Source organism: Amblyraja radiata, chromosome 38 (genome assembly GCF_010909765.2).
Source record: "Amblyraja radiata isolate CabotCenter1 chromosome 38, sAmbRad1.1.pri, whole genome shotgun sequence".
Lineage (NCBI taxonomy): Eukaryota > Metazoa > Chordata > Chondrichthyes > Rajiformes > Rajidae > Amblyraja > Amblyraja radiata.
The window spans coordinates 28,256-51,498 of record NC_045993.1 but is presented as its reverse complement, the minus strand read 5'-3'; the positions used below and the strand labels follow the sequence as shown (position 1 = coordinate 51,498).

Below are 23,243 nucleotides of genomic sequence, written 5' to 3'. Positions count from 1 at the left end.
GTGCGCACCTGTGTGTGTGTGCGTGCGCCTGTCTGTGTGTGCGTGTGTGTGTGTGCCCGTGTGTGTGTGCCCGTGTGTGTGTGCCCGTGTGTGTGTGCCCGTGTGTGTGTGCCTGTGTGTGCCCCTGTATGCATGCCTCTGCTGCAGTACGAGGGACTGCACTCTCGCACAAAGGTAGTGATGTCTAGTGGAACATGTCACCGGAGGCTCTGTCCAACTGGGCGGGGAAGAGCAGGGTCATTATAATACTCGTGGCTAAAAGCTCAGCTTCACCACTCAATCCCCTAAGTGCCAAGGTCGACTGATTATTTTAAATGATCAGTTATTTCAGATTTCTTCCAAAGGGGGCTAGCACTAAAACCCAAAGAAAGTGAGTTTCTGATCGGATCCAGCGCTTGTACTCTGGTTGTTGTGAGGTGACTGATCGGATCCAGCGCTTGTACTCTGGCTGTTGTGAGGTGACTGATCGGATCCAGCGCTTGTACTCTGGCTGTTGTGAGGTGACTGATCGGATCCAGCGCTTGTACTCTGGCTGTTGTGAGGTGACTGAATCAACAGTCTGTGGACAATTAAAACCTCACCTCGCTGACCACGTGAACTTTGTGCATTCTTCTGCCGACATTTATTGTGAGGTCTGCAGTGTGAGTTTAGATCACGTGGTACAGAGGCGCATGCACAAACACATGCGCGCACACACACACACACACACGCGCACACACACACGCACGCACATACACACACACGCGCGCGCACACACACGCATGCACACACACGCACGCGCGCACACACGCACAAACGCACACACGCACGCACAAACATGCGCACACACACACACGCGCCGCACACACACACACACACAAACGCGCGCACACACACAAACGCGCGCACACACACTCACACGCGCCGCGCACACACACACACGCACGCACACACACACGCGCGCGCACACACGCACACGCACACACACAAACACACACACACAAACACACGCGCACACGAACACACGCGCGCGCACACACACGCACACACACGCACACACACACGATGGTGCAGGTGCAGCTTGACGACTTTGCAGAGGTGGATAAAGGGGTCAATAAGTATGAACGTAAAATCTATCCTGGGTTATCTATCCTGATCAGGTTAATGGCTAACAGGCCAGGCTGTGCACGATCAGAGCTGCCAGATTAGCCTCTTGGAATCTGTGCCCCTCCCCTGCTCTTTGCTCTGTTTGCTTTAGCCCTGTATCCCTGCAGTGTTTGGGTGAAAGCCCCTGAACATTGGGGACAAATGAGGCCGAGCCTTGAGCTGCTGTTCTGCCAATATTGGCAGCGGAACAAGCATTGCCACCTGAACACAGCAGTGATGCCCATGTGGGTGGCTGGTCCTGCTGTTGCCCAGAATGCCCACTGTCCGTGTACACCTGACCCCTGTACACCCCACCCCAAGATGTGTGGTGTGAATGTGTTGCTTGTCTTCAGCTTATTTATTGAAAGTAATAGGCTTGAAGCAAATTGGTGTTTGTATCCCAGACATCAAATGCCAATGAATGTATCCACCTTGGGTGAGCTTGAATTGCAAAGTGTTGTGGGCTATTTGTGGGAGAGTCCGCATCGGTGACCAGGTGACCACTCTTCTTTCCAACACTCTAGCCCAAGCACCTCCTTTCATTCCTGCTACCTACCTGTGTGGGAGGCAAGTGCACCTGTAGTTTGTCTGAAAATGTTCCCTTTCGTGCACAGGTGAATATGAAATCTAGCAAAATGAGGTCTATACAAATGTCAGTGGTGATGCACCACAGAGTGTGTGCACTGGGTGTGTGTACACTCGGTGTTTGTGTGTGTACACAGTGTTTGCACTTGGTGTGTGGAGAGGCAGGGGAGAGGTTGAGAGAGATGTTTAGGGGCCAGAGGGAGTGGTTGAAGGGGGAGGTTGGAGGGCCAGAGGGATTCGGGGGGAGAAAGTGGGTTCAGGGAAGACAATAGATAATAGGTGTAGGAGTAGGCCATTCGGCTCTTCGAGCCAGCACCGCCATTCAATGTGACCATGGCTGATCATCCACAATCAGTACTTCGTTCCAGCCTTCCCATATTCCCTGACTCCACATCCAGAGAACCGGCCTCCACCACCCTCTGAGGCAGAGAATTCCACAGACTAACAACTCTCTGTGTGAAAAAGTATTTCCTCATCTCCGTTCTAAATGGCTTACCCCTTATTCTTGTTCACTGCCTCTAACATGTTTTCTGCCTCTAGCGTGTCCAAAACATTAATAATCTTACATGTTTCAATAATATACCCGCTCATCCTAAATTCCAGAGTATACAAGCCCAGCCGCTCCATTCTATCAACATAGAAGGTAAAAGTAAATCCGAAGGGTTTCTACCGCTATATTAATAGCAAAAGGATAACGAGGGATAAAATTGGTCCATTAGAGAGTCAGAGTGGCCAACTATCTGCAGAGCCAAAAGAGATGGGGGAGATATTGAACAGTTTCTTTTCTTCGGTATTCACCAAGGAGAAGGATATTGAATTATGTGAGGTAAGGGAAACAAGTAGAGTAGCTATGGAAACTATGAGGATCAAAGAAGAGGAAGTACTGACACTTTTGAGAAATATAAAAGTGGATAAGTCTCCAGGTCTGGACAGGATATTCCCTAGGACATTGAGGGAAGTTAGTGTAGAAATAGCAGGGGCTATGGCAGAAATATTTCAAATGTCATTAGAAACAGGAATAGTGCCGGAGGATTGGCGTACTGCACATGTTGTTCCATTGTTTAAAAAGGGGTCTAAGAGTAAACCTAGCAATTATAGACCTGTTAGTTTGACGTCAGTGGTGGGCAAATTAATGGAAAGAATACTTAGAGATAATATATATAAGCATCTGGATAAACAGGGTCTGATTAGGAACAGTCAACATGGATTTGTGCCTGGAAGGTCATGTTTAACTAATCTTCTTGAATTTTTTGAAGATGTTACTCGGGAAATTGATGAGGGTAAAGCAGTGGATGTTGTGTATATGGACTTCAGTAAGGCCTTTGACAAGGTTCCTCATGGAAGGTTGGTTAAGAAGGTTCAATGGTTGGGTATTAATGGTGGAGTAGCAAGATGGATTCAACAGTGGCTGAATGGGAGATGCCAGAGAGTAATGGTGGATGGTTGTTTGTCAGGTTGGAGGCCAGTGACGAGTGGGGTGCCACAGGGATCTGTGTTGGGTCCACTGTTGTTTGTCATGTACATCAATGATCTGGACGATGGTGTGGTAAATTGGATTAGTAAGTATGCAGATGATACTAAGATAGGTGGGGTTGCGGGTAATGAAGTAGAGTTTCAAAGTCTACAGAGAGATTTATGCCAGTTGGAAGAGTGGGCTGAAAGATGGCAGATGGAGTTTAATGCTGATAAGTGTGAGGTGCTACATCTTGGCAGGACAAATCAAAATAGGACGTACATGGTAAATGGTAGGGAATTGAAGAATGTAGGTGAACAGAGGGATCTGGGAATAACTGTGCACAGTTCCCTGAAAGTGGAATCTCATGTAGACAGGGTGGTAAAGAAAGCTTTTGGTGTGCTGGCCTTTATAAATCAGAGCATTGAGTATAGAAGTTGGGATGTAATGTTAAAATTGTACAAGGCATTGGTGAGGCCAATTCTGGAGTATGGTGTACAATTTTGGTCGCCTAATTATAGGAAGGATGTCAACAAAATAGAGAGAGTACAGAGGAGATTTACTAGAATGTTGCCTGGGTTTCAGCAACTAAGTTACAGAGAAAGGTTGAACAAGTTAGGGCTTTATTCTTTGGAGCGCAGAAGGTTAAGGGGGGACTTGATAGAGGTTTTTAAAATGATGAGAGGGATAGACAGAGTTGACGTGGAAAAGCTTTTCCCACTGAGAGTAGGGAAGATTCAAACAAGGGGACATGACTTGAGAATTAAGGGACTGAAGTTTAGGGGTAACATGAGGGGGAACTTCTTTACTCAGAGAGTGGTAGCTGTGTGGAATGAGCTTCCAGTGAAGGTGGTGGAGGCAGGTTCGTTTTTATCATTTAAAAATAAATTGGATAGTTATATGGATGGGAAAGGAATGGAGGGTTATGGTCTGAGCGCAGGTATATGGGACTAGGGGAGATTATGTGTTCGGCAAGGACTAGAAGGGTCGAGATGGCCTGTTTCCGTGCTGTAATTGTTATATGGTTATATGACAGTCCCGCCATCCTGGGAATTAACCTTGTGAACCTAGGCTGCATACCCTGAATAGCAAGAATGTCGTTCCTCAAATTTGGAGACCAAAACTGCACACAATAAGCCAGGCGTTGTCCCACTAGGGCCCTGTACAATTGCAGAAGGACCTCTTTGCTCCTATACTCAATTCCTCTTGTTATGAAAGCCAAAATGCCATTTGCTTTCTTCACTGCCTGCTGTACCTGCATGCTTACTTTCAGTAACTGATGAACAAGGACCCCCAGATCCCGTTGTACTTCCCCTTTTCCCAATGACACCATTCAGATAATAATCTGCCTTTCTGTTTTTGCCATCAAAGTAGATAACCTCACATTTATCCACGTTAAACTGCATCTGCCCGAGTCACCCTGCATCCTAATAGCATCCTCCTCACAGTTCACACTGCCACCCAGCTTTGTGTCATCTGCAAATTTGCTAATGTTATTTTTAATCCCTTCATCTAAATCATTAATATATATTGTAAATAGCTGCAGTCCCAGCACCGAGCCGTGCGGTACCCCACTAGTCACTGCCTGCCATTCTGAAAGGGACCCGTTAATCCCTACTCTTTGTTTCCTGTCTGCCAACCAATTTTCTATCCATGTCAGTACCTTACCCCCAATACCATGTGCTCTAATTTTGCCCACTAATCTCCTATGTGGGACCTTATCGAATGCTTTCTGAAAGTCCAGGTACACTACATTCACTGTCTCTCCCTTGTCAATTTTCCTAGTTACATCCTCAAAAAATTCCCGAAGATTAGTCAAGCATGATTTCACCTTTGTAAATCCATGCTGACTCCGACCGATCCTGTTACTACTATCCAAATGTGCGGCTATTTCATCTTTTATAATTGACTCCAGCATCTTCCCTACCTACGATGTCAGGCTAACTGGTCTATAATTCCATGTTTTCTCTCTCCCGCCTTTTTTGAAAAGTGGGATAATATTAACTACCGTCCAATCCACAGGAACTGACCCTGGAGGGGAAGCAGGGGGAGGATGGCAGGGTATAAACAGCAGGCAGAGGGTAGCAACGCTGGTAGATGCAACTTCAAAACAACCAAGACCTGAATTCTCAGCATTTTACATCTATCTTTATTGTAAATTAAAGAGCATAGAAACGAGCCCTTCGTCCCACCATATCCGTGCCACATCTCACTCAGATGTATCATTCTTGGCCTTGCCCATTCTAATACCAGTCTAAATGTCTCTTAAAGCAGTGATTGTACCCGATTCCCTCACACCTTCTGGCACCACCTCATTAATATTAACCACTGAGTTCAATTACCCATCGCATCTCTCTTAAACCTCCTTCCTTGTGCCCTTCAACGTTGCTTCATGTACTATGAGAAGAGGATTCTACCCAATCTAGGGCTGATAATTGTGTACACCTCTATCGTCATCCCTCAGCCTCCTTACTCCAGGGGAAACAAGCCCAACCTACTCATCTCACCCCCATAGCCCCCTCTACACCTGGTAACAAAGATCCTGGAGAGTCGAGTCTCTGCACCTTCTGAGCAGCACATCCTCCCCACCGTGTGGCCAGACAGTGCACAATACTCCAAGTTTTGTCTAACCATTGTTTTGTAAAGTTGTAACATGATGTCTTAATTCTGCTAAATTCTCTTTCTCTGCACCGTCCTGAGCTGCTGCTGTTGGCTGTGGTCGGGGCCCTTGGTTTCTCTGCCCTCTGGCGGATCCTTCAGTGACGAGTTGATCCACTCGATGGGCTGGTGTTGGCGGGCAGGGGGAGGGAAGAGACCTGTTGTGGCAATGGGCGACAGTCTCCTGCTTCAAGTGTACCCTACTGTAGATGAGGGGGTGGAGAGATTGGGTGACATATAGTAGCAAAGGAAGGTCCTAAATTCAGTATGGTAGGGACATGAGGGCTTCATGCTGTGTTCAGCTGTAGATACCCCAGCAACAAACCCTCGCCTGAAGGGCTCAGTGTGTGTGGGCTCTGGGGTCATATAGGTATTTAAAGAGGAGATACAGCGTTTTTGTGGCTTACGGATTAGGTGGCGGGAAGCGGTACAGGAGGTGAGAGCAGCCATGATCATATGGAACGGCTGGGCTTGAAGGGCCGATGGGCTTGTTGTGTGAATGCTGCGTGAATTAGCATGACATGTTTGTCATTGGAGTACAGCGTTGGGCTCAAGCACCTTTAGATCTAACACCGAACACAATTCATCACCTTTAGATTAGCCTCTAAACTGCTCAATATATAGGAAATTTAAAATTTGTTTAATTTTGTTCATTCTAATTTCACTCTTTAAAAGTGAAAGCGAAATTAATTTTATCATCAGCATTTGTTGTTGGGATTGATGGAAAGAACATATTCTGCGCCTCTCAATGCATGAAAATGTATTTATTAGAAGCTTTAACAGAGGGGCAGTGCCTTAAATCCAATAAACATTAAAAATGCCAATGCTGGAAATGTGAAGCTGGTGAAGGGCTTTTGACAGGAAACGTTTTTCTGTCCTTGGATGCTGCCTGACCTGAAGAGACGTTCCAGCACTTTGTTTCAATCTTCCAGCGCCTGCAGTTATTTTTTGTTTTCATCGGTGGTGGGGTGGAAGATTGAAGAATTTATCACCATGTCACTTTCTGATGAGGGAGAGCCTGCATTAATGGTGAATCGGTGAAGAATGACTTCTTGTGGAGAGAAAAACAACTGGTTTTACAAATGTGGAAGGTCCCTAACTTGTCAATCCAAGAGGCTTGACAAGTTAGTTACATCTTTGTATTCCAATATATTCTAAAACAGAAAAAGCAGCATCTAGGTAAAAGGTTGAAGACCGAAGACCTCTTCAGATGTGCACACACCACTCCACCAATAATTAAATCCAAATGAAACGGGTCAGTGTGATTGTTCTGCTGTGGTTTATTTACCAAGCAGATGGCTGCTGTGGGTGGAACCACATGGAAACAAATGGGAAACTGGAAGAAGGAGAGGGAGCGATTCTGGCCATTGCAGAGATGGAAAGATCTGCAGAAAAAGTGAAAGGTGTGTTAATTGGTGTCACGCATATTTCACAGAGGGGCGCAGGCCAAAGCAACCAAGCATATGCAGGTTGGGAGTTCAAATATTGAGGGTGGGTTTGAGAACACACAATAGTACAACACAGGCACAGACCATTGCTGATCATGGTGTCAATCTAAACTAATCTCATCTGCCTGTACAAGGTACGTATATCCCTCCATTCCCTGCCTGTTCACGATCTTTCTAAATGCTACTATATTTGTTTCTAACACATCTGCCGCCAGTGCGTTCTAGGCATCAACCACTCTGTAATACAAAACTTGCCTCCTGAATGTCCTTTAAACTCTTCCCTTCTCACGTAAGGCTGTGCCTTCTAGTCTTTGACATTTCCACCCTGGGAAAAAGACTGATCATCTATCTACCTTATATCTATCAAAAAACGTGAAATGGGTTAATGAGTAAATTTGCTGACGATGACAATATTGGAGGAGTTGCAGACTGAGGCAGGCTGCCAAAGATACAACAGGATATAGCAGAAATGGTAGATTGAGGATAACCTGAGCAAGTGTGAGGGTTTGTAGATTGGGACGTAGAATGTAAAGAGAAAGTATAGAGTTAATGGCAAGTCCTTAACAGCACTGATGTGCAGAGGGATCCTGGAGTCTGGCTCACTAAAGGTGGCAGCACAAGTAGATAGGGTGGTAAAGAAGGTGTATGGTATGCTTCATTGCTTGGGGCATAGAATAGAACAGTTAGGAAGTCATGATACAGCTCTATAGAACTTTGGTTAGGCCGCATTTAAAGTATTGCATGCAGTTCTGGTTGCCCCAATACAGGAAAGTTGTGGAAGATTTGGAGAGGGTGTGGAAGAAGTTTACCAGAATGCTGCCAGGATTAGAGGGTTTTGGCTAAAGGAAGAGGATATATTGGAGGCTAAGGGGCAAATTTGATAGGTGTATAAAAATTGATGCAAGTATGCAAAACAAAATGGTTTACTCGAGCTCGATACACGTGGCATTAAAAAACCCTTTTCAGACGCAATTGGCATCCTTGTCCCTTGCTGCGGCTTCTCTCCCATGACATCTAGTCGGGTCCAACCAGGATCAGGTGTCCTGAGTAAACCTCGTATCAGTGCAGGGAGATGACAGGAACCCTGACATTCCCACAGGAGCCCCTTGGAAATGGGAGCGAAGCCGCAGCAAAGATGCTGAAATCCCAAACTGACGGAAACTTACAACGGGTGTTTGAGTGACACAGCTGGTAGAGCTGCTGCCTCACAGCTCCAGAGACCTGGTTTCAATCCCAACCTCTGGTGCTGTCTGAGTGAAGTTTGCTTGACCTGCTGAGTGTTTCTAGCTCTGAATGATGAAGCATTGTCCAACCAGATGATAAAGCTGCCCATAAAATGCAAAATACATTAAAAATACACACAATTATATTCATTATATTATTTTTATATAATATATTTATATATAATTACAGTCATATTGGCGAGTCATATATATATAGATATATATATATATAGATATCTATCTATCAATCTATCTATCTATCTATCTTTCTATCTATCTATCTCTATCTATCTATCTATCTATCTATCTATCTATCTATCTATCTATCTATCTATCTATCTATCTATCTATCTATCTATATATCTATATCTATCTATATATCTATCTATATATCTATATATATATATGAGTATGGGTGCTGTGGGCTGAAGGGACTAGTTTCCAGAGGGCTAGTATGGTCATTGAGGGCCGAATGGATTCTTGGGCTGGCGACTTAGTCACTCAAACCTGTTGTGCTGGCAGCTCACTCACTCATGGCTAGTGGGGAGAGAAGTGGAAGAGCAGAGAAGTGGAAGACTGGGGAGGGAGGGGTAGGGGGAGTGGTGGAAGAGGGACAGAGTGGTATGGGGGAAGGGGAGAGAGGGAAGAGGGGTGGGGGAGAGAGGGATGGGAGGGAGAGGGGTGTGGAGAGGGAAACAGAAATTAAGTGCAGGAGTAGGCCATTCGGCCCTACAAGCCTGCACCACCATTCAATATGATCATGGCTGATCATCCAACTCAGTATCCTGTACCTGCCTTCTCTCCATACCCCCTGATCCCTTTAGCCACAAGGGCCACATCTAACTCCCTCTTAAATATAGCCAATGAACTGGCCTCAACTACCTTCTGTGCCAGTGAATTCCAGAGATTCACCACTCTCTGTGTGAAAAATGTTTTTCTTATCTCGGTCCTAAAAGATTTACTCCTTATCCTTAAACTGTGACCCCTTGTCCTGGACTTCCCCAACACCTGGAACAATCTTCCTGCATCTAGCCTGTCCAACCCCTTAAGAATTTTGTAAGTCTATAAGATACCCCCTCAATCTTCTAAAATCTAGTGAGTACAAGCTGAGTCTATCCAGTCTTTATTCATATGAAAGTCCTGACATCCCAGGAATCAGTCTGGTGAGCCTTCTCTGTACTCCCTCTATGGCAAGAATGTCTTTGAGCATTGGGCATTGTGACATCACACGATGGAACGTTCACCAGGGGCTGGGGCTGCTTCTATGGGTGAGAAGCCAGTATTTTTTGAAATATTGGGGGTGGGAAGCTGCGGCATCACACTCACATTAACCACCCCCCAAACACACAGGTGGGGGGAGGGAGGGGAGAGGAGGAGGAGGAAACGGGACAGATTTGGGAGAGAAAGGAGAGTGGGGTAGGGGGTGAGAGAGGGGGATGGGGAGAGAGATGTGGGGGAGGGAGGGGAAGAGAGGGGGAGGGGTGGGGGGAGAGGGGAAAGAGTGTGGAGGGGGTGGGGGGAGAGAAGTGGAAGAGTGGGGAGGGAGGAGGAGAGGGGTAGGGGGAGTGATGGAAGATGGACAGAGGGATAGGGGAAGGGGGCGGGGTGAGAGAGGGAAGGGGGTGGGGGAGAGAGGGAAGGGGGTGGGGGAGAGAGGGATGGGAGAGGGAGAGGGGTGAGGAGAGGGAGGGGGGAGGAGAGAAGGGGGAGAGAAGTGGAAGAGTGGGGAGGGGTAGAGGGGTAGCGGGAGTGGTGGAAGAGGGACGGGAGTGGTGGAAGAGGAACAGAGGGGAAGGGGGCGGGGGGAGAGAGGGAAGGGGGTGGGGTAGAGAGGGAAGGGGGGTGGGGGAGAGGGATGGGTGGGAGAGGGAGAGGGGTGAGGAGAGGGAGAGGGAGACATAGAAACATAGAAATTAAGTGCCCTTTGAGCCTGCAGCACCATTCAATATGATCATGGCTGATCATCCAACTCAGTATCCTGTACCTGCCTTCTCTCCATACCCCCTGATCCCTTTAGCCACAAGGGCCACATCTAACTCCCTCTTAAGTTCCGATTGGACATGTGTGAACATTGGGCATTGTGACATCACACAATGGAACGTTCACCATTGGCTGGGGCTGCTTTATGGGTGAGAAGCCAGTTTATTTTTGAAATATTGGGGGGGGGGGGGGGGGGGAAGGATTTGATTAAAAACGTGTACTTAAACACGACGAAATGTAATGAGGAGCGGATACTTAGAAAGAAAAGTGAAATCTCTACCGAAATGGAAAAGATGTCGGCGATTCTGCGTCTGGTTTCGGAGTTGCAGTGAATCAAAGGAAGAAATGCAGCCGGCAGCCGTCCATGTAAATGGATCCATTCCGATTGGACATCTGCGAGCATTGGGCATTGTGATTGGACATCTGCGAGCATTGGGCATTGTGACATCACACGATGGAAACGAATCAAAAGGAAGAAAGGCAGCCGGACGGACGGCAGGCGACAGGCACACAGTTTTATATATTATATATATACATATATATATATATACTATTAAAACTGTGTTTGTGGGTGTATGTCAGATTCGGCCTTTGATTCCTTGGTCCGCCAAAACCACACGCAGAAACTCCGTGTTTTTTTCCATTTCGCTAGATGATTCACCTTTACATTCACTCATGCACTCCTCAAAACATTTGGACATTTTTATGTACAGATTTAAAAATAAAATAAAATACTACCCCCCCCCCCCCCCCCCCACCACTCACTCATTTTGTGGCCGCCTGATGGCCACCCACCATAACTCAGTACTCGGGGTATGAAGCATTTTGTCGCCTCCTGCTGGCCAGCGACCATAACGGTTGCTGACGCCCGGCTCTGCTCGAAAAACGCCGTCATTTTTCCCATCCGGGGTCTGAAGCGCGTTCGGGGACCAGACCCAACGGGTCTGCATTTGTATATATATATATATGTATATATATGTGCGTGTGTATATATATATATGGTTTAAATAGACAGCAGCACGGAATTAGGCTCCCCATAGGGTAATATGAGCATTGAACACTAGATGGCGCTTACTTTTTCGATCTCATTTTCTAATTAGTTTAATTAATTAATGTGCAACTTTTGGCACCGACGGGTTATCACTTCCTTCTCAATTATATTTTATCTAAATCTGTGCAAAATTTCAAGTATTTCCCAGACATGGGTCACAAAAGTTAAATTCTAGACACATTTTTGATGCTCGGCCCACAGCCTAAAAGGGACAGCTGTAGCTGGACATGGTGAGATTGGAGATATGGAAAGGAGCATTTCCCAGACTTTTGCCTTCTCGTTGGTGGAGGAACATGGGGGCAAGACCGAGCAGCAAAGGCGTGTTAGATGTTTCCAGTCGAGCACCACCATCAGGACCTGCGTCTCTGCAGCCTCTATCTCCTGAAGGCAGTTTACACTTATACAAGACCGACGCTCTCATGCTCACCAGTGCTCCTGATCTTCAACTTTAAATGCTAACGTTTTCACACAGCTCTTGTAGGCTTCCGTTGCCTCTTGACAGTTGCCCTCGCCTTTCTCTGCAATGCTGTAAATAGTTTGAAATCAAACATGACATTTTATGGGAAATACATGAAATCCCAAAACTTCATCTCAAATCAAAGCTTTGTTCCAACCTCCCAGGGATAATTCCCAAAAGACCTGTCCCCACATGAATAAGAGAACTTTATTACCACATCTGTCTAGGCACAATGTTTGCATACACAATGTATAGGGAGGTTGCACGGCAGTCGGGATACGACCCATGACCCGTACTGTTGCCACGCAACGCCAACTGGAGTACACGCGATGAACTGCAGGTAAGCACTTACCATTGTTTCCAGCGTAGCGGGCCCGTTAAAAAACGCCGAAATTGTCAATTTTTGCACTGTAAATAATTATGGAAATCGGGATAAGCGTGAGAGACATTTATCCTACTTCAGAATTCAAAAAGTGAGGAGAAATGATGGTAGAGAGAAACGACAGCTGAAGGGACAACAACAGCTAAAGTGGTTGGCGAACATTGGCCGTGCAAATATCAAGATTTGAAATATTGGCAATTATCGCATTTGCTCACTACATTGTATCAACAGTAAGGCATTATTTGTGTTTTTTCTTTTCCTTTGGTATCTAAAAAGTTTCACAAGTGATAAATCTGGCTAAAATTTTAAAATCGCCCATGGTTCTCAAGTGGGTTTTTACATACAAAAATAAAATGCCTCTGAAGCAAAATTTATCATTAAAAAAATCACAAACCATACATGGGTTTTGAATTACATTTTACTCAGATGCAAGCCAAGGAATGGCATAATTGTTAGCTGTTAATTGGACATAATCAACCTCAGCAAATCGACAATATCTTTGAAAGGGAGTGGGTGTTTAAGCTGTCAGGCCATTTTATTATTTGCCAAAATATCTCATTAGCATAATGATAGAAAACCTGCTTTTACATACACCACTGATAAGTCTGAAGATTTTTTTAATGATAAATTTAGCTTCAGAAGCGTTTTCTTTTTGCATGTAAAATCCCACTTGAGAACCATGGACAATTTGAAAATGTTACAGCCAGATTTATCACTTCTGAAACTTTTTAGATACCAGAGGAATCAAGAAAAAACACATATAATGCCTTACTGTTGATGAAATGCAGTGAACAAACACGATAATTCCCAATATTTCCAATCTTGATATCTGCACAGCCAATGCTCGTCAGCCACTTTAGCTGTTGTTGTCCCTTCAGCTGTCGTTTCTCTCTACCGTCATTTCTCCTGACTTTTGGAATTCTGAAGTAGGATAAATGTCTCATGCTTATCCCAATTTCCACAATTATTTACAGCACAAATATTTACCATTTTGGCGTTTTTTAGCATGAGAGAAGTAGATGTGTTTGCAACAGTCCAGACGTCGTTTGATCATTGTGACTAACAATCAGCATTTTATTTGACATTTAATTAACTGAATATAAATTTTCCACTGAAACTCGGATTAGCAGGTTGAGTTATAGAGCTGTACAGCATGGAATCTGCCCTTCGGCCCAACTTATCCAAGCCGACCAAGGTGAACTAGACTATGTTTGTCCCATATCTTTTGCAAATGTTCCCATCCATACACCTGTCCAAATGCCTATTAAACATACCTGCCTCAACTACTTCATCTGGCAACATGTTCCCTACACAAAATATTTTGTAGGAATTTGAGGAGAAACCTTTATAGAGGGTGATGGGTATATGGGATAAAGCTGCCAGTGGAGGTAGTTGAGGCAGGTACAATAACATAATTTAAAATACATTTGGACAGGTACAGGGATGGAAAAGATTTAGAGGGCTATGGGCCAAACTCAGTGAAATGCCACTAGATGGGGCCTGGTGGTGGTGGGTTAGGGTTATGGACGTTGGATCGAAGGGCCTGTCTCCGCCCTGGATGACTATAACTTTAAGGATGCCTACGGATTGTTGTATTTTGAGTTTACGGTTGAATAAATACAGTTGCTGTATATTTCAGGTGGATATTGTGGTTGGTTAGTACCTTCCACTGAACCCTGGCTAACCACACACAACTCCGTAAATGTCAGGTGCATGTTTGAAATTCTGCTGCTTTTTGTCTGTGTTGCACAACCCCCTAAAGCCAATACGGTGAGGGAGGGTTCTGCGGGTTTGTCTGGCTGATTGGTTCCCAGGAAGCCAGCACTAATGGTCAGTCAGACTTCATTACACTTGGACAATGTGACGGCGGAGGCAGCCAGCCAGGAACAGCCTGAGACTTGCACGCTGGCTTCAGAAATTGACAGAGATCTGAGTCAGCAGGCAGGCGGGAGCCTGTGGGCTGGAGATTAGGCATGACTGCCATGTACCCTCGCCCTACCCTGCGGCAGCTCCAGTCGGATAAACAGGCAAAGGCCCGTCAGCTCGAATTAGGAGCAGATTACAAGGTTGAAGGGACATTGTGGTGAGCAGATTTGCGAGGCACCCAGGGAATTTTCTGATGAAAACTGATCAGATGTTGGGGTGACCTCCTCATGTCTCATCCTCTCTAAACAACATGTGCAGGGGAGTCTGTACCTTGAGGACCTTCCCCAGTTTGGATCCACTGACAGGACATGCTGAACGGGTGTTTACCATTTGAAATAACTGGTTTCTGGACCTTCCACAGGAGTCCCTGATCAGCCTTGTGGGTGTGTTTCGAGTCACCACCAGGACAAGGTGGCAGAACTCCCCAGAAGAATATCAATGAACTAAGTGTTTTTACGTTTTATGGTGGCATTTACTGGCAATGAGCATTTTATTCCAAATTCAATTAAATAAAATTTAAATTCTGAAGCTGCCACATGGGAATCAGACTCGGGTGTTTGCATAGATAGGGGCTGATTAACATGGTCTGGTGTGGGTCTTACAAATTTGATTGCATTTTTTGAATAAGTAACCAAGAAGATTAATGATAACAAGGCCATAGACATTGTCTACAAGGACTTCAACAAGGCCTTTGATAAAGTTCCACATGGTCGACCAATCTGGAAGGTTAAATCCCATTGGATCCAGGGAGAACAAGTTGACTGGATAGTGAATTGGCTTCTTGAAGGGAAGCAGAGGGTGGTGGTGAATGATTGCTTTTCAGGTTGGCGGCCTGTGACTAGTGGTGTGCCTCAGGGATCAGTACTGGGCCTAATGCAGTTTGTGGTTATTAATAACAATTTCAAAGAGAATGATTAGTAAGTTTGCAGATGACACTAAAGTAGGTGGTACCTTAAACAGTGAAGATGGTTATGAAAAATCACATCAGGATCTTCATCAGCTGGTGGAATGGCTAATGGATTTTAATGCAAATGTTCAAGGTGTTGCATAAGGGCAGGACCTTTAGAGTCAATGGGGAGTGTTGTAGAGCAGAGGGATGGATGGAATGGAATGGAGTACATTATTGTCACATGTGACAAGGCACAGTGAAATTCTTTGCTTGCATGCCACATACGGCAGTGACAAGGTTACAAAGTACTCCACGCCGGGTCCGCCATTGTTCTTCCCCCGCCCCTCCCTCACAGTGGTTCCCCCGCGCCCTCAACGACCACTGTACCACTGACCGGCCGACCTGTGAGGCTTCACCGCTGACATTTAATTTGTCATGCATCACTGACGTCACCATTTCAAGGGGATAATGTGATACAGTGTGGAAAAATGCCCTTCGGCCCAACTTGCGCACACGGGCCAACATGTCCCAGCTACAGTACTCTCATCTGCCTGCGTTCAGACCATTCTTATCCATGTACCTGTTTAACTGTTTCTTAAACATTGGGATCACGTACATAATTTCCTGAAAGTGGCAACACAGGTAGATAGGGTGGGAAAGAAGGCGTTTGGTACATTGTCCAAGTGGTGACAAGATGTTGTACAAGATGTTAGTGAGGCCATGTTTGGAGCATTATATTCAGTATTGGTCACCCTGCTGTAGGAAAGATGGGATTCACTGGAACGAGTGAAGAGAAGATTGACTTCACCAGGAGAAGCACCAGGAACAGTTAGTGCTGGGATTTTCCTGTGATCATTCCCTTCAGCAACAGCTATGTCCCATTAGTGCAGGGTTTCCCTGTCACCATTGCTGTCTGGCATTTATATAAATGATATGAATGAGAATATACAAGGCATAGCTAGTAAAGTTTACAGATGTGAATGAAATATGTGGTATCAAAGATATTCGAGCTCCTCTATTATCTTTGGGTGGTATTGTATACAGTGAAGATGTTTATCAAGAATTACTGCAGCTCAGCTTGGTAAGTGGGCCATGAATGGCAAATTTCAATTCTGATACTTTTGAGGTGTTGCAGTTTGGGAAGTCAGGGCAGGACCTTTATAGTGAATGGTAGAGGCCTGGGTAGTGTCGTAGAACAAAGGGAGCAGGGTGTACAAGTACATAGTTCCCTGAAAATGCAGTCACAAGTAAATAGGGTGGAGTAGAAGGCTTTCGGCATGCTGGCCTTCAACATTCAGGGCAGTAAGTATAGAAGTGAGGTTCATAAGTCATAGGAGTAGAATTTGGCCATTCGGCCCATCGAGTCTATGTCATTCAATCATGGCTGATCTATCTTTCCTTTGACACCCTTACTAATCGAGAACTTGTCAATCTCCGCTTTAAGAATATCCAATTACTTGGTTTCCACAGTGATCTGCGGCAATGAATTTCACAGATTTACCACTGGTTAAAGAAATTCCTTGTCAAATCCTTTCAAATGGTAGAGGGTAAAGCCATTTATTCTGAGGCTGTACCCTCTGGTCCTAGACTCTCAACTAGTGGAAACATCTTCTCCTCATCTACTCTATCCAGGCCTTTCACTATTACGGTAAGTTTCAATGAAATCCCCTCACATCCTCCTAAACTCCTTACCGGGCCAGTGCGGTCAAATGGCCAACATATGTTAACCCCTGGGATTATACTTCTGAACCTACTCTGGACCCTCTCCAATGCCAGCAAATCCCTCCCCAGATACGAGGCCTAAATCTGCTGACAATACACCAAATGCGGTCTGACCAGCGCCTTATAGAACTTGTAGGTGGAGGGGGAGAACTAATTGCAAGCCCAGGTGGGGCACAGGGGAGGGGGAGGGGGGTGAAAGAGTTTTAATTACCTAAAATTAAGGATTTCAATGTTTGCAGTATGGAAGGAGCAGCATGTGAACCTTTGTCTCACCAAGAATGACCGTGGGGACTCTGGATGAAGGCAAGGGAGGAGGTACAAGGACAGATGTTACATCTCCTGGGGTGTCGGGGTGTCGGGTGCCTGGGAGGAGATGGTTTGGGTGGGAAAGGATGAATGAACCAAGGAGTTGCAGAGGGAGTGGTCTCGGCAGAAGGAAGAAAGGGGTGAGGACTCCAGCAGTCCGTCCAGTTGAGACAGTGGTTCACGTGCACCTCAGTATTCCTGATGTAGCCACTTGTACATCAGCGAGAGCAAGCATTTTGCTGAACACATACGCTCGGTCTGTCAATAGACAATAGGTGCAGGAGTAGGCCATTCGGCCCTTCGAGCCATCATCGTCAATGTGATCATGGCTGATCATACCCAATCAGTACCCCGTTCCTGCCTTCCTCCCATATCCCCTGACTCCGCTATCTTTAAGTACCATATCTATCTCTCTCTTGAATGGCCTGCTGTATCTCCCAGGAGCTAACCATTTTAACTCCAGTCTGAAGAAGGGTCTCGACCTGAAGCGTCACCCACTTTACCCGGATATGAAGCCTATCCCGCTGTTACTCCAGCATTTTGTGTCTATCTTAACTCCTTCTGATTCCCACACTGACCTTTCAGTCCTGGACTTCCAGCATTGCCAGAGTGAGGGTGCACACAATCTGGAGAAACAGCTCGTCATATTTCACTTGGATAGTTTATAACGCAACGGTACGAACATTGAATTCTACAATTTCAGGAATTTAAACACCCTCTCCTTCATTATCCACCAATATTTCCACACAGAAAGTGGTAGGTAAAAGTTGTTGGGTATATGGAACGAGCTGCCAGAGGAGGTAGTTGAGGCAATTAGTATAATAGCATTTAAAAGACACTTGGTCAGTTATTTGGATAGGAAAGGTTTATGGGGTTCTAGGCTAAACACAGGTAAATGGGACTCTATTAGATTGGGCATCTTGGTCAGCGTGGACCAGTTGGGCTGATGGGCCTGAGTTCATGCAGCATGACACTATGATTCACCCTCTGACCTGTGGCGATGTGAGAGGAAACCGAAACATTCAGAGAAAACTGTTGTGGTCACAGGGAAAACCTACATAGTCCTTGCAGACAGCACGCAAGGTTTGGATGGAACTTGGATCGCTGGAGCTGTGAGACAGCATAGATGCTGCAGAATATTCAGTGCCTGATCAGTGAGGTGCTCAACATAGTCATACACCGCAGAAACAGACCCTTAGGCCCAACATGCCCATACCGTCCAACATGCCCATACCGTCCAACATGCCCATACCGTCCAACATGCCCACACCGACCAACATGCCCACACTGACCGACATGCCCACACCGACCAACATGTTCCATCTACACTAATCCCACCTGCCTGCATTTGGCCCATATCCCTCCAAACCTGTCCTAACCATCAGCAAGCCCCTAGTTATTTACTGCACATTTTCCATGAGGTTTCGCAGCCTTTGTGTTTAGACAGAGAATGAGAATCTCACCACTTCAGCATGGCCGACCTCAGCTCTGAGCAGCCGGCTCCGGAGGGAAGCACTGGCACCTTCATCGCCAACTGCAAGTTCTCCTGATCCTTCTTGTCTGACATGGCAGCAACACTTTCTGTGAGCGCGTCCTCCCTCTCCCTCTCGCTTCTCCAAACCTGAAGGGTGGAAGATGATTTTTTTGTCAAATGACTGCAGTAGGGAGGAGCTGAGCGGCAGGAGGTAGATAAAACCACCAGCCTTGTTTAGCTTGGTCGACACGGTCCTCTTAACTCTTTAGATTCTGGGTTATACACTGATCATTCTGGTATTGGCAACACAGACCCATTGCTTTGGTGGCAGCTCTGATCAGTGGATTATGATGCAAGTTCACTTTAAATATTATTGTGCAAAAAAATCTAAGCTAGCCCAGGGCGGAACAGAGGCACAGCAGCTGTGACCAAAGTTTGATCCTCCAGCGCTGTCCATGTGCGTTAAGGGTTAGGGTTAAGGTTAAGGGTCAAGGTTAAGGGTTAAAGTTACGGTTAAGGGTTAAAGTTACGGTTAAGGGTTAAGGGTCAAGGTTAAGGGTTCAGGGATAAGGTTATAAATTAGTTAAGACCAAAGTTGGACCCTTGAAGACTGAAAAAGGTGAATTTATTGTGTGGAACAAGGAAATGGCAGATGAGTTGAACAGGTACTTTGGATCTATCTTCACTAAGGAGGACACAAACAATCTTGCTGATACAGTAGTGGCCAAAGGATCTGGGGTGACGAAGGAATTGAAGGAAATCCACATTAGGCTGGAAATAGTGTTGGATAGACTGATGGGACTGAAGGCTAATAAATCCCCAGGGCCTGATAGTCTGCATCCCAGGGTACTTAAGGAAGTGGCTCTAGAAATCATATGCCCTGACTCCGCTATTTTTAAGAGCCCTATCTAGCTCTCTCTGAAAGCATCCAGAGAACCTGTCTCCACCGCCCTCTGAGGCAGAGAATTCAACAGACTGGTGGTGACTCTCTGTGAGAAATGGTTAATGTTAGCTACCCTAATCAAAGCTTGTTTAGTATGAATTCTTATGAAGGACTTTCAGGCGAAAGGAATCTGTGTGTGATGTGTTGAGTGGCCATTCATTGAGCTTTGGATTAGACAGACTGTTGTAGAGATTTGTAAAGATATTTGGATACTCTTGCTCAAAAGACAGTGCTGGAGTAACTCAGTGGGTCAAAGTCAGCATCTCTGGAGAACATGGATAGGTGACATAGAAACATAGAAAATAGGTGCAGGAGGAGGCCATTCGGCCTTTTGAGCCAGCACCGCCATTCATTGTGATCATGGCTGATCATCCCCAATCAATAACCCGTGCCTGCCTTCTCCCCATATCCCTTGATTCCACTAGCCCCTAGAGCTCTATCTAACGTGAGACGTGAATTGGCCAAGATTGACTGGCAATTAATTCTAAAAGGGTTGACGGTGGATATGCAATGGAAGACATTTAAAGACTGCATGGATGAACTACAAAAATTGTTCATCCCAGTTTGGCAAAAGAATAAATCAGGGAAGGTAGTGCATCCGTGGATAACAAGGGAAATCAGGGATAGTATCAAAGCGAAGGATGATGCGTACAAATTAGCCAGAAAAAGCAGCATACCGGAGGACTGGGAGAAATTCAGAGACCAGCAGAGGAGGACAAAGGGCTTAATTAGGAAAGGAAAAATAGATTATGAAAGAAAACTGGCAGGGAACATAAAAACTGACTGCAAAAGTTTTTATAGATATGTGAAAAGAAAGAGATTAGTTAAAACAAATGTAGGTCCCTTGCAGTCAGAAACAGGTGAGTTGATCATGGGGAACAAGGATATGGCGGACCAATTGAATAACTACTTTGGTTCCGTCTTCACTAAGGAAGACATAAATAATCTGCCGGAAATAGCAGGGGACCGCGGGTCAAAGGAGTTGGAGGAATTGAGTGAAATCCAGGTTAGCCGGGAAGTGGTGTTGGGTAAATTGAATGGATTAAAGGCCGATAAATCCCCAGGGCCAGATAGGCTGCATCCCAGAGTACTTAAGGAAGTAGCTCCAGAAATAGTGGATGCATTAGTAATAATCTTTCAAAACTCTTTAGATTCTGGAGTAGTTCCTGAGGATTGGCGGGTAGCAAACGTAACCCCACTTTTTAAGAAGGGAGGGAGAGAGAAAACGGGGAATTACAGACCAGTTAGTCTAACATCGGTAGTGGGGAAACTGCTAGAGTCAGTTATTAAAGATGGGATAGCAGCACATTTGGAAAGTGGTGAAATCATTGGACAAAGTCAGCATGGATTTACAAAAGGTAAATCATGTCTGACGAATCTTATAGAATTTTTTGAGGATGTAACTAGTAGCGTGGATAGAGGAGAACCAGTGGATGTGGTGTATCTGGACTTCCAGAAGGCTTTCGACAAGGTCCCACATAAGAGATTAGTTTACAAACTTAAAGCACACGGCATTGGGGGTTCAGTATTGATGTGGATAGAGAACTGGCTGGCAAACAGGAAGCAAAGAGTAGGAGTAAACGGGTCCTTTTCACAATGGCAGGCAGTGACTAGTGGGGTACCGCAAGGCTCAGTGCTGGGACCCCAGCTATTTACAATATATATTAATGATCTGGATGAGGGAATTGAAGGCAATATCTCCAAGTTTGCGGATGACACTAAGCTGGGGGGCAGTGTTAGCTGTGAGGAGGATGCTAGGAGACTGCAAGGTGACTTGGATAGGCTGGGTGAGTGGGCAAAGGTTTGGCAGATGCAGTATAATGTGGATAAATGTGAGGTTATCCATTTTGGTGGCAAAAACAGGAAAGCAGACTATTATCTAAATGTTGGCCGACTAGGAAAAGGGGAGATGCAGCGAGACCTGGGTGTCATGGTACACCAGTCATTGAAAGTGGGCATGCAGGTGCAGCAGGCAGTGAAGAAAGCGAATGGTATGTTAGCTTTCATAGCAAAAGGATTTGAGTATAGGAGCAGGGAGGTTCTACTGCAGTTGTACAGGGTCTTGGTGAGGCCACACCTGGAGTATTGCGTACAGTTTTGGTCTCCAAATCTGAGGAAGGACATTATTGCCATAGAGGGAGTGCAGAGAAGGTTCACCAGACTGATTCCTGGGATGTCAGGACTGTCTTATGAAGAAAGACTGGATAGACTTGGTTTATACTCTCTAGAATTTAGGAGATTGAGAGGGGATCTTATAGAAACTTACAAAATTCTTAAGGGGTTGGACAGGCTAGATGCAGGAAGATTGCTCCCGATGTTGGGGAAGTCCAGGACAAGGGGTCACAGCTTAAGGATAAGGGGGAAATCCTTTAAAACCGAGATGAGAAGAACTTTTTTCACACAGAGAGTGGTGAATCTCTGGAACTCCCTGCCACAGAGGGTAGTCGAGGCCAGTTCATTGGCTATATTTAAGAGGGAGTTAGATGTGGCCCTTGTGGCTAAGGGGATCAGAGGGTATGGAGAGAAGGCAGGTACGGGATACTGAGTTGGATGATCAGCCATGATCATATTGAATGGCGGTGCAGGCTCGAAGGGCCGAATGGCCTACTCCTGCACCTAATTTCTATGTTTCTATGTTTCTATGTTTCTAACTCTCTCTTAAATCCATCCAGTGACTTGGCCTCCACTGTGGCAGGGAATTCCACAAATTCACAACTCTGGGTGAAAATTTTTTTTCTCACCTCAGTCTTAAATGGCCTCCCCTTTATTCTAAGACTGTGGCCCCTGGTTCTGGACTCGACCACCATTAGGAACATTTTTCCTGCATCTAGCTTGTCCAGACCTTTTATAATTTTATATGTTTCTATAAGGTGTCCCCTCATCCTTCTAAACTCCAGTGAATATAAGCTTAGTCTTTTCAATTTTTCCTCATATGACAGTCCCGCCATCCCAGGGATCAATCTTGTGAATCTATGCTGCACTGCCTCAATCACAAAGATGTACTTCCTCAAATTAGGAGACCAAAACTGTACACAATACTCCAGATGTGGTCTCACCAGAGCCCTATACAACTACAAGAACCTCTCTACTCCTATACTGAAATCCTCTTGTTATAAAGGCCAACATTCCATGTTTACCCTTACTCAATGGGCCTCCGAGTCTGAGACATTGTCAGACACAGCTGCCAGGGAGGTAGTCTGCACATATTCAACCTCCCTGTTCTCCTGCTGCAGGGAGCCCTCATGCAATGCTGCCTCCTCCTGTTGCATCTCCTCCTGCCTCTCCTCTCCTGTGTGTGCAAAGCCTTCATGGCAGGTTTTTTGTATGGCTTTGCTCTGCCCTTCAGTTGGATTTTTTGGGTGCCATCTCGAGACGAGCTTCTTCTGCAAAAGTTTCTCCAGCAATGAGGGAAACGCCCTGGACAGACCCAGGTCACGTGCTGATGTTGACACAACCCTTTTCTGTTTCTCTGTCCAGCTGCCGAGCTACGAGTACCCACCAGTATATACGAGTGTCCACCGTTAAACTCACGTTATAACTACGAGTAAAAAGTAACACATTTTTCCAACAAGAGTACATTTTTACTCGGGGACATTTTTCACACAGTTGAAAAATCTTCGC

The 23,243-nt window shown here is 45.6% G+C and overlaps 3 long non-coding RNA genes across 3 annotated transcripts; 2 read left to right on the top strand and 1 right to left on the bottom strand.

The window, feature by feature from the left end:
• The first annotated feature begins 39 nt into the window (after nt 1–39).
• Nucleotides 40–598, top strand: LOC116967102. The gene is made up of 2 exons (XR_004410140.1): nt 40–416; nt 543–598. It is a non-coding gene; the product is annotated as an uncharacterized LOC116967102 (long non-coding RNA).
• Nucleotides 599–6,008: 5,410 nt separating this feature from the next.
• Nucleotides 6,009–19,333, top strand: LOC116967104. Its single transcript, XR_004410142.1, has 4 exons — nt 6,009–6,051; nt 6,088–7,741; nt 16,433–16,438; nt 19,322–19,333. It is a non-coding gene; the product is annotated as an uncharacterized LOC116967104 (long non-coding RNA).
• LOC116967103 lies at nt 6,343–18,828 on the bottom strand. The gene is made up of 4 exons (XR_004410141.1): nt 18,669–18,828; nt 11,951–12,049; nt 6,412–7,206; nt 6,343–6,379 (listed from the first exon to the last, which is right to left on the bottom strand). It is a non-coding gene; the product is annotated as an uncharacterized LOC116967103 (long non-coding RNA).
• Nucleotides 19,334–23,243: the final 3,910 nt, after the last annotated feature.